The sequence below is a fragment of the Pongo abelii genome, chromosome X, assembly GCF_028885655.2.
Source record: "Pongo abelii isolate AG06213 chromosome X, NHGRI_mPonAbe1-v2.0_pri, whole genome shotgun sequence".
Lineage (NCBI taxonomy): Eukaryota > Metazoa > Chordata > Mammalia > Primates > Hominidae > Pongo > Pongo abelii.
Window position 1 is genome coordinate 20,087,116 of NC_072008.2, and position 10,242 is coordinate 20,097,357.

General features: G+C 45.1%; 1 protein-coding gene across 18 annotated transcripts in view; it reads right to left on the minus strand.

Annotated features, from left to right (window-relative positions):
* BCLAF3 (BCLAF1 and THRAP3 family member 3) overlaps positions 1-6,224 on the minus strand; it is a 74,703-nt gene extending 68,479 nt beyond the window's left edge. For 5 of the 18 annotated variants that reach the window (XR_010139029.1, XR_008518033.2, XR_008518034.2 and 2 more), the window contains exon 1: positions 6,082-6,207. The gene's annotated coding sequence lies outside the window, so the exon portion shown is untranslated. Of the gene's footprint in view, positions 1-3,126; positions 3,758-5,623; positions 6,007-6,081 lie in introns of those variants that run through there. The other 13 variants (XM_002831444.5, XM_024241122.2, XM_063721277.1 and 10 more) reach the window with 10 other exon arrangements.
* Positions 6,225-10,242: the final 4,018 nt, after the last annotated feature.

Below are 10,242 nucleotides of genomic sequence, written 5' to 3' on the forward strand. Positions count from 1 at the left end.
CATGTGCCACCACGCCCAGCTAATTTTGTATTTTTTTTAGTAGAGACGGGGTTTCTCCATGTTGGTCAGGCTGGTCTTGAACTCCCGACCTCAGGTGATCTGCCCGCATCGGCCTCCCAAAGCGCTGAGATTACAGGCGTGAGCCCGGCCAAAATTATACATTTTTAAAGAAATAATGACACTGAAAACACTACATATCAGATTCTTTTTTATTTACTTTTTTATGTTTTTAAGGCTAGTCAAGTGAAGTAGCGGGAGTGAAGAAGGAACAAAGAAATCTGTAACTGGTTGTCATCGATTAGTTGTAAATACCACTGCACTCGAACCAGCCTACAAATCCAATTTTATAGCATGCATTTAAAGCAGTAATCAGAGGAAAATTCATTGCACTAAACAATTAGTAAAAATGAAAGAATAAAAATAAGTAAATTTTATTCCAAGGTCAAAAAACACTTAAAAATAGGCTGGGGACTGTGGGCTCACACCTGTAATCCCACTGCTTTGGGAGGCTAAGGTAGGAGTACCACTTGATGCCAGGAGTTTGAGAATAGCCTGGGAAACATAATAAGACCCTGTCTCCACAAAAAAATAATTAAAAAAAAATTAGCTAGGCGTGGTGGCAAACCTCTCGGGAGGTTGAGGCAGGGGGATTGCTAAAGCTCAGGAATTCAAGGCTACAGTGAGCTATGACAGACCACTGCATCCCAGCCTGGGTGACAGAGTGAGACCCTGCCTCAGAAAAAAAAAAGAAACTTAAAAAATAACAAAATAAACCAAAAGAAAGGACATGGAAGTAAATAATAAAGATCAAAGTAGGCCAGGCACAGTGGCTCATGCCTGTAATTCCAGCACTTTGGGAGACCGAGGCAGGACGATTATTTGAGGCCAGGAGTTCAAGGCCAGCCTGGGCGACATAGGGAGACCTTGTCTCTACAAAAAAAAATAATCAAAATTAACCAAGTGTGGTGGTGCACCACTGTAGTCCCAGCTACTTGGGAGGCTGAGGTGGGAGGACTGCTTGAGCCCAGGAGGTAGAGGCTACAGTGAGCAGAGACAACGCCACTGACTGCACGTCAGTCTGAGTGACAGAGAGAGACCTTGTCTCAGGAAAAAACAAGCAAAAAAGATGAAAGTAGAAGAAAAGAATGAGGGAAAAAACAGAAAAACAGATCTAATTAATAATTCAAAATTCTGTAGTTTTTGAAAAAAAAAACAAAATAAAATAGATAAACCATTAGATAAGGAAAAAAGGGAAAAAGCACAGAAACACAAAACGAGGGCATGGAGGAAATAAGATGAAAAAATTTAAAAATAATAAAGGATGTCTTTGTAGACCTCTATCAAATAAATTTGAAAACCCAGATGAAAGGGATAATTTGCTAGAAAAGTACAGATCACTAAAATTTTCTCCATTAGAGTTGGAAAGCTTAAATAGACCAATTTCCACAGAAAAAAAATTGAGAAAGTTATAAAGGAAATATCACATGAAAAAGCGTCAGGCCCAGATGGTTTCACAGGGAATTCTACCAAATCTTCAAACACGAGATAGCCTCAATGCTCTATAAATTATTCCAGAGACAGTACGGCACAAGAAGGATCAAGCCTGCAGGAAAATCAACCTTTGGAGGAAGGTAAACCAGCAAAGGAGAAACTGAGAAGGAACTTCCCGGGAGGAAGAAGGGAACCTTGGAACACAGAATCTCAGAAACAAAAGAAGGATGTTTCAAAAAGGGAGACTTTCATGGTAAATACTGCAGAGAGATCAAATAAAAGGAATGAAAAGTGTTAACACATGTCTTGAGGGCTAAACTGAGAAAGCCAATTATTAACAACTCTTTCAAACAGTCCAGCTAGGAAGGGAAGGGGAGGAGAGAAACTAGGTAGTGGCAGGGTGATTAGAGGTCTAGGAATGAGGTTTTAAAATGGGAGAAACTTGAGTCAGTTTCTTTTTTTTTTTTTTTTTTCCCTTGAGTCCAGGTCTCACTCCGTCACCCAGGCTGGTGTGCGGTAGTGCAATCATAGCTCACCGCAGCCTTGAACTCCTGGGCTCAAGTGATCCTCTCGCTTCAGTCTTTGAGTAGCTGGGACTACAGGTGCATATCCCATACCCAGCAAATTTTTTTAAAATTTTTTTGTAGAGACAGGGTCTTGCTGTGTTGCCAGGGCTAGTCTCAAACTCCTGGCCTCAGGTGATCCTCCCAGTTCAGCCTCCCAAAGTGCTGGGATTATAAGTACGAACCACCATGCCCAGCCAGTACATTTATTCTTAATAAGGAGGGACTATTTGCCTGGCATTAGGGATCTGAAGTAGAATGACAGTCATAACAGAGATGAGTCTAAGTCCAATTAGTTCAATGTTTCCTTTGATTCCTTAATATTAACTCCAAATAACGTGGTCAATTTTTCCCAATATTCCATATTTACATATTACCTTCTTCATTGGTCCAAACCGAATTTATTTATTTATTTATTTATTTATTTTAGAGACAGAGTCTTGCTCTGTCACCCAGGCTGGAGTGTAGTGGCACGATCTTGACTCACTGCAACCTCCGCCTCCTGGGTTCAAGCAATTCTCATGCCTCAACCTCCCAAGTAGCTGGGATTACAGGCATGCACCACCACACCCGGCTACTTTTTGTATTTTTAGCAGAGATGGGGTTTCACCATGTTGGCCAGGCTGATCTCTAACTCCTGACCTCAGGTGATCCGTCCACCTTGGCCTCCCAAAGTGCTGGGATTACAGGCGTGAGCCACTGTGCCCGGCCCCCGCCCAAACTGAATTTTTACCAGTAGTCACATTCTATGTTAATTTATCAAACATGACTAAGTACCAGTGACTGCTAGGGGTAGGAATACAAAGTTAGAAGAGACCTAGTTTCTTTCCTGGGGAAGCTAAGTCTCTAGTGGGTAAGAATGATGACATGAGTACCAGCAGTTCCTGGTTTACTAAGTGTTGTACACGTACTATGTCATGTAATCCTCACAACAAACACATGAGGAAGCTGGAATTATCTCCATTTCACGAGTGAAGCCAGCCAGCCTCAAAAAAGTTAACTGATCTGCCCCAGGTGGAGGACCTGAAAGCAGAACCCAGGTTCTTGGACTATAATACTACCACTTCCTCACCTTGCCAATCCTCCCTTCAGAAAGATGACCCCGTGGAGACTGCCCGGTCACTTGCTCAGGTGCTTGGTCAGCAGAATTGGGCTTTAGCATACTTGAGAATAGTTGACATCAGGCATCACATCTAAAATTGCCATCTAAATTTGGAAAGCAGCTTTTATGCCCTCTGCTGCCTGGATAATGTAGCCTGCAGGGCACAAAGACCATGTTTTATTTATCATGAGCCCAAGTACTGTGTTTTATTTAGCGTTATACCTGTCCCTCTTAGCTTTATACAGCGCTTTTAAATATTTGCTCCTTCAACATTTGTGCAGATTCATTCACTCACCTAATTTCATAACCCTGATAAAGTTTTGAATATAATCTAGGGCAGCAGTAAAACAAAAAACTTCAAATTTAAGGAGTGAAAGAGTATGGGGGCAAAGGGTATCAGAGAATAGCCTTCTGAATTAAGGTATTTACTTTAAAAAATGTATGAACCTCAAGGTGCTTCTGTGCTCTGAAATTTTTACCAGATGGTAATAACATGGCCGGGTGCAGTGGCTCATGCCTGTAATCCCAGCACTTTGCAAGGCCAAGGCAGGAGAATCGCTTGAGCTCAGGAGTTTGAGACCAGCCTAGGCAACATAGTGAGACACTGTCTCTATTTAAAAATAATAAATTAAAAATAATTTTTAAAGATACCAACAAGACAAAGTGTGTACTAAATGTACTTTCCAGGAATGTTTCAATTGACCCTTAAAATTATCCTTAAGAAAGGTAAGGCAACTGTATTATAACCCCTAATGCATCACTGAGGAAAGAGTACCTTAGAAAAGTTAACTGACTTGTTCAAGATAATCAGATATACTGGATTTCAAGGGGATCCTAACTTTAAATCTCTTGTTTGTTCTATTATGCCTTTGCCTCACCTAGATAAGCTTTCTTTACCAAAATAGTAAAGGTGCAATAAAAGATGAGAAGCTGAAGTGCTATCAACAAATAAGAAAAAAGTGATGACTAGAGAGGGGTAGTTGTACTTGGTTGGAGAGTACAAGTATGGCTCAAAAGTATTCCTACAGAAATCCCTTTAAATGTTGCCTTTTGCTAGGGTGTGGGTAAGGACACTCACAGATTGTTGGTAGGAGTGCAAAACAGCATATCCTTTCCAGAGGGAAATTGAGCAATTCACATTAAAAAAAAAAAAACCCTTATGTGCATACTCTGCCCAACAATTCTATCATCTAGGAATGTACACTTAAAAAGTAATCATGGGCCGGGCAATCATGGGCCGGGCACGGTGGCTCACACCTGTAATCCCAGCACTTTGTGAGGCCGAGGCGGGCAGATCGCCGGAGGTCAGGAGTTTGAGACCAGCCTGGCAAATACGGTGAAACCCCATCTCTACTAAAAATACAAAAATTAGCCGGGCACGGTGGCACACGCCTGTAGTCCCAGCTACTCGGGAGGCTGAGACAGGGGAATCACTTGAACCCAGGAGGTGGAGGTTGCAGTGAGCCGAGATGGTGCCACTGCACTCCAGCCTGGGCGACAGAGTGAGATTCGAAAGTAATCATAGATATGCAGACTTTTACATTTACCCAACAATGTATTTTAATAGGGAAGAACTGAGAATGACCAATGAAATAAATTATAATATTACAGCCATATAATGGCATGCTATCTAGTCAGAAAAAGATAATTACAAAAGAAAATTCACTTTAGAAAAACTCATGTATTAAGCTCTGCACAGAAAAAGACTGGAGGTGTATAACCACATTCACAATAGTTACTTGGAATGGTGAAACCATATTCACCTTGGTTACTTGGAATTTGAAATAGTGAAACAATGTATCTTCATTGTGATTTCTATCTTAGAAATGTGTATAAATGGCTAAATGTTCCTATATATAAAAATGTTTCTAATAAGACGTTTTAAAGGTTTCTTGGGGGTGAAACAGCTGTGATTTCAAAATAAAATTTTAGTAGCCATTTAAAAAAACATTAAAAATAAAACATTGCTATACCATTACCATTAAAATACCAATGAAAAACAAAGCCCTCGTTATGAATCTGCAGCAAAACCTTTCTTTTCAAATTCTGGTCTGTCGTTCGGACCTGTTCACATTCAGAAAAATGCTAAAAAGGCTGCCTGGCCAGGAGCCTAAAGAGGCCTTCCTGATTTCTACCTGCAGTTTGTAATTTGTTCCAGAAAAAAAAAAAAAAAAAAAAAAAGGCAATCACCTAATAGGTAGTTCGAAAAGCACCTGAATAGGGAAATATTTACGGGGTAGGTTTCTCTCCCATTTCTTTCCCTCGAGACCTACCAACAGGACAGTCCTGACAGCGACTGGCCCAGTTTCCCAATACAACCCAGAGAAGCACAGGAGATGCGCCAATTTTCAGTAGACGCTTCTAAAAAGACAAGTTTTACTTTACAATGCAGGATAATGAGCAGCCTTCACTACTCATTCTCGACGTTAACAGAGGACGATGCCGCTGCGCGGCAGGAGCGCCTCACCAGGACAAAGCGGGGTGCGGGGGGGTCCCCGGTTCAGGCCCCGCAGGCGACGCGTCCAGGGCCGCCTCGAGAACAAGGGCACCGTCCCTGGACACCGCCTTCCCGGCCCCCGCCCTCTTGACAGATGCAGGGAACCGCGGGGACCGCAACCTGCCCGACGACGGCGGAGGATCAGGGTCGCGGCAGCAGGTGCCCGAGTCGCCGTGCCTGTCGAGGGACCTCAGGGGCGCCGGGCAGCTGTCCCCTGGAAACCCGCGCCGGGTCGCCGCGCCCGAGGGAAGGCGCTGACCGAGGGACCTACGGGGCGCAGAGGAGCTGTCCCAACAGAACCCGAGTCGGACCGCCGCATCCTCCCCGCTGCCCCATCCGCCACCCCGAGAACCGCCCCTCCTGGGTGGCGGACACGCCCTCCCTGCGGGCCCAGGCCTCCTCGCCCCGCCTCCCCCCGAGCCGCTCACCCGGCCGGGAAGTCCCCGCCACCACCGCCGCCGCCGCCGCCGCCGCCGCCGCCGGCCCCTCGGGCCTCGCCCCTCACTCTACCGCCGCCTCCCACAGCAGCGGCACCCCAGCCGCCTCTGCCGGGCCGTGGGACCCGGAACCACTTCCTTCCGGAACCGCCTCGCCCCGCCCCCGCCCTGGCCCCGCCCACTGCTCGCGGCCTCGAGCTGGGCCCGTTCTCCAGCCGACCCCTATCCTCTACTCTCCCGGCGAGGGTGCCCCGCCCGGGCTTCTCGGGCCAGAGCGCTGCGCCCCCTGCCGGTCGTTCCCACCGCGGCCGCTCTGTCCAGGGCGCCTGCGCCCTCTGCCACCCGCCCGCCGGGTCGGGCTAGAGCGCCTGCGCTCTCTGCCGCCCTCTCGCCGGAAAGGAGGGGACCTAATGGGCGTTCCAGGTCCAGGGATCCTGGGGGTTAAGGCCCAGGGATTGGAGGTCACCCCTCAGTCACGGGCAAAACTTGATCCCGTGGGCCTTCCAGCTTTGTGCAGATCTCTAACCATTCACCTACCCTCTATCCATTTCCCACTCCTCAAATTAAGCATATTCCCGGAAAACAAAGCCTCCCCTCTGGACTTCCCAAATGGTCGGATGGTACCGACATCTATCCGTCATCCAATTCAAAAGATTGCCTCATCTCTGTCTACTCGCTTTGTTTCTCCCCTCCCGCACTCCATGCACCAGCCTCAAAGGTAGTGTGTCTTCTTCACTCTTGAAGCTTTCCGCTTGACACTGATATTCTTTCTTCCCCTTGTGAAATAGCTCTTTCAGGCTCTATGCCATCTGGTAGTAACACCTTTTGCCCTCCCTTGTCACTGTCACCTACTGACTGCCTGGCATTAGTTTTCCTCTCCATCTGATTTACTGCCATCCTCCCAATGAATCCAACATCCACAACCCAACCTGGTTTCCTTCAGTTCCTCAACCCGAATGACCTTTACTTCTACTTTGTTCACCCATAGTCTAGAAAATCTAGATATTCATCACTTGATACTGCTCCATCTCTAAAACCTTAAATGTTGAAATCCCACTACCCAACTTAAACCCATGGCCTTTGACTACAACCACTTTTTTATTTTTACTTATTTATTTATTTTGAGACAGAATCTCTGTCACCCATGCTGGAGTGCAGTGGCGTGATCTCGGCTCACTGCAACCTCTGCCTCCCGGGTTCAAGTGATTCTCCTGCCTCAGCCTCCTGAGTAGCTGGGATTACAGGCTGCGCCACCATGCCCGGCTAATTTTTTTTTTTTTTTTTTTTTTTTTTTTTAGTAGAGACAGGGTTTCCCCATGTCGGCCAGGCTGGTCTCGAACTCCTGACCTCAGGTGATCCTCCTGCCTCAGCCTCCCAGACTGCTGAGATTACAGGTGTGAGCCACCACGCACGGCCTATTTATTTCTTTAGAGATGGAGTCTGGCTCTTGTCACCCAGGCTGGAGTGCAGTGGTGCGATCTCGGCTCACTGCAACCTCTTCGTCCTGGGTTCAAGTGATCCTCCTGCCTCAGCCTCCTGAGTAGCTGGGATTACAGATGTGCGCCACCATGCCTGGCTAATTTTTGTATTTTTAGTAGAGATGGGGTTTCGCCATGTTGGCCAGGCTGGTCTCAAACTCCTGACCTCAAGTGATCCGCCTGTCTCAGCCTCTCAAAGTGCTGGGATGACAGGCATGAGCCACCGCGCCTGGCCTTTTTTTTTTTTTTTTTTTTTTTTTAAGAGTCAGGGGTCTCATTTGGTCGTGGTCCTGGCTGGAGTGCAGTGGCATAATCATAGCTCACTGTAACCTCAAACTCCTGGGCTCAAGTGATACTCCTGCCTCAGCCTCCACAGTAGCTGTTGCAACAGACATGCACCACCATGCCCAGCTAATTAAAAAAAAATTTTTTTTGTAGAGACAGGGTTTCGCTATGTTGCCCAGGCTATTCTGGAACTTCTAGGCTCAAGTGATCCTGCTGCCTCGGCCTCCCTAAGTGTTGGGATTACAGGCAGGAGCCACTGTGCCCAGCCTTCAACCACTCCTGTAAGCAGAGCCCCCTGCTTTGCCCTTTGACTTGTCCTAACATTAAACTACCACTTAAAACTCCAGTCTACAGTTTCCATTCCTACGTCTGCATTTCCAAACACTGCTTGGGCGGGGAGAAAGCCACACAACTATCAAAGAAGGATGTCACTACAAATGTATGGATGCCCACCACAGTGGAGAGCCTGGTACCTCTTAGTAATCATTTTATGTGACCCTTTTATGTGATCTTTTTTCCAATAACTGCTGTTACAAACCCTTTTACCACTCTTTTTAAGCCTTATGTCAATGATCATTTTCCTTTCTTCATATATGACTTTGCTTCCTGTTTGGCAGAGAACATTCTTTCGAATAGCATTACAAACCTTTTCATTATCTATTCTCTAGCTTCTCTTCCCCTTGTACACAATGCTCTGTTCATACTAAAGTTTTTGTAATGTAAGAATAAATAATGCTTTTTCTTTCTGGTTCAGAGGTGTGAGTCCTTTTTTTTACCTGCATATATATGGCTTCAATTCAGAAACATTTTCTTCCATTCTATCTTCAAGAATTGTTTCTGCTCCATTAGCTCTAATCTCTCTTTTAGGAAGAGCAATTAGCTGTATTAGTTCTCTGTTTTTTTATTTTATTTTTATTTATTTATTTTTTTGAGACGGAGTCTCTCTCTTGTCACCCAGGCTGGAGTGCAATGGTGCAATCTTGGCTCACTGCAACCTCCGCCTCCCAGGTTCAAGCAATTCTTCTGCCTCAGCCACCTGAGTAGCTGGGATTACAGGCACCCGCCACCATGCCCGGCTACTTTTTGTATTCTTAGTGAAGACGGGGTTTCACCATGTTGGCCAGGCTGGTCTCGAACTTGTGACCTCAAGTGATCTACCCGCCTCGGCCTCCCAAAGTGTTGGGGTTACAGGCATGAGCCACCACACCGGCCTGTTTTATCATTTTCGTCTTTCATCCATTTCCAGCATTTCCAGTAGACCTCAAGTTAGCTTTATTGATACTGATATGGCTTTCTAAAGCATTATTTCTGTCTCTATTTTGACTCAAACTTTATTACTGAGATTTTTGTTTCTTTGTATTCTCCCCTGCCCGGTTCTCTCTTGTTACTCTAGTAATCTCCATCTCACCCTTTCATTTCCTTACAAATTTCTGTTCTGACTTTATAGAAAGCCTATCATATTCCAAAAGGATGCTAAACTGGTTGTGAAATTTTTCTTTCAGATTCTGCAGATAATTCTTTTCAGAAGTATGCTCCTTTGGGACAGGTGCAGTGGCTCACGCCTGTAATCCCAGCACTTTGGGAGGTCAAGGAGGGTGGATCACTTGAAGTCAGGAGTTCGAGACCAGCCTGGCCAACATGGGGAAACCCTCATCTCTACTAAAAGTACAAAAATTAGCTGGGCTTGGTGACGCACGTCTGTAGTCCCAGCTACTCAGGAGGCTGAGGCGGGAGAATCGCTTGAACCCAGGAGGTGGAGGTTGCAGTCAGCCAAGATTGCGCCACTGCACTCCAGCCTGGGTGACAGAGCGATGCTCTGTCTCAAAAAAAAAAAAAAGAAATGTGCTCTTTTTTCTCTTCCATTCCCATGGTTTCTGTGTCTTCATTATATATAAATATAAATATATATACACAGAAATATAAATTTATATACACACATATTTATAAATAAAAAATATATACACACATATATACATACATATACATATATGCACACAGATATATATGTATGTGTGTATATATATTTGTGTATGTGTATATATATGCGTGTGTGTATATATATATATTATATATATGTATTTATATTTCTTTTGACTCCTCTTTGAACAAGGTGGTCTTTTTCCAGACTCACAATTGTCAACAGACAGCACAAGTAGATGGTCCTTGGCCCTATTTGCTGTCTACTTGTGTGGAAAGAGAGGTTAAACAGTTTGCACATAGTCCTTGGTGTCTATATGAATAGCATACATGCACATGTACGCAGAGCAAGCCTAAGAGAAACGGAGTATCATCTCCCTTGCCTTTCCTTTCCTTTCCTTTGGGTTTCATGTGAAGCCAAATCTGCTGCAGAATGCCAACTCTGCTTCAAACAAGGAGTCTGTATTGGTAA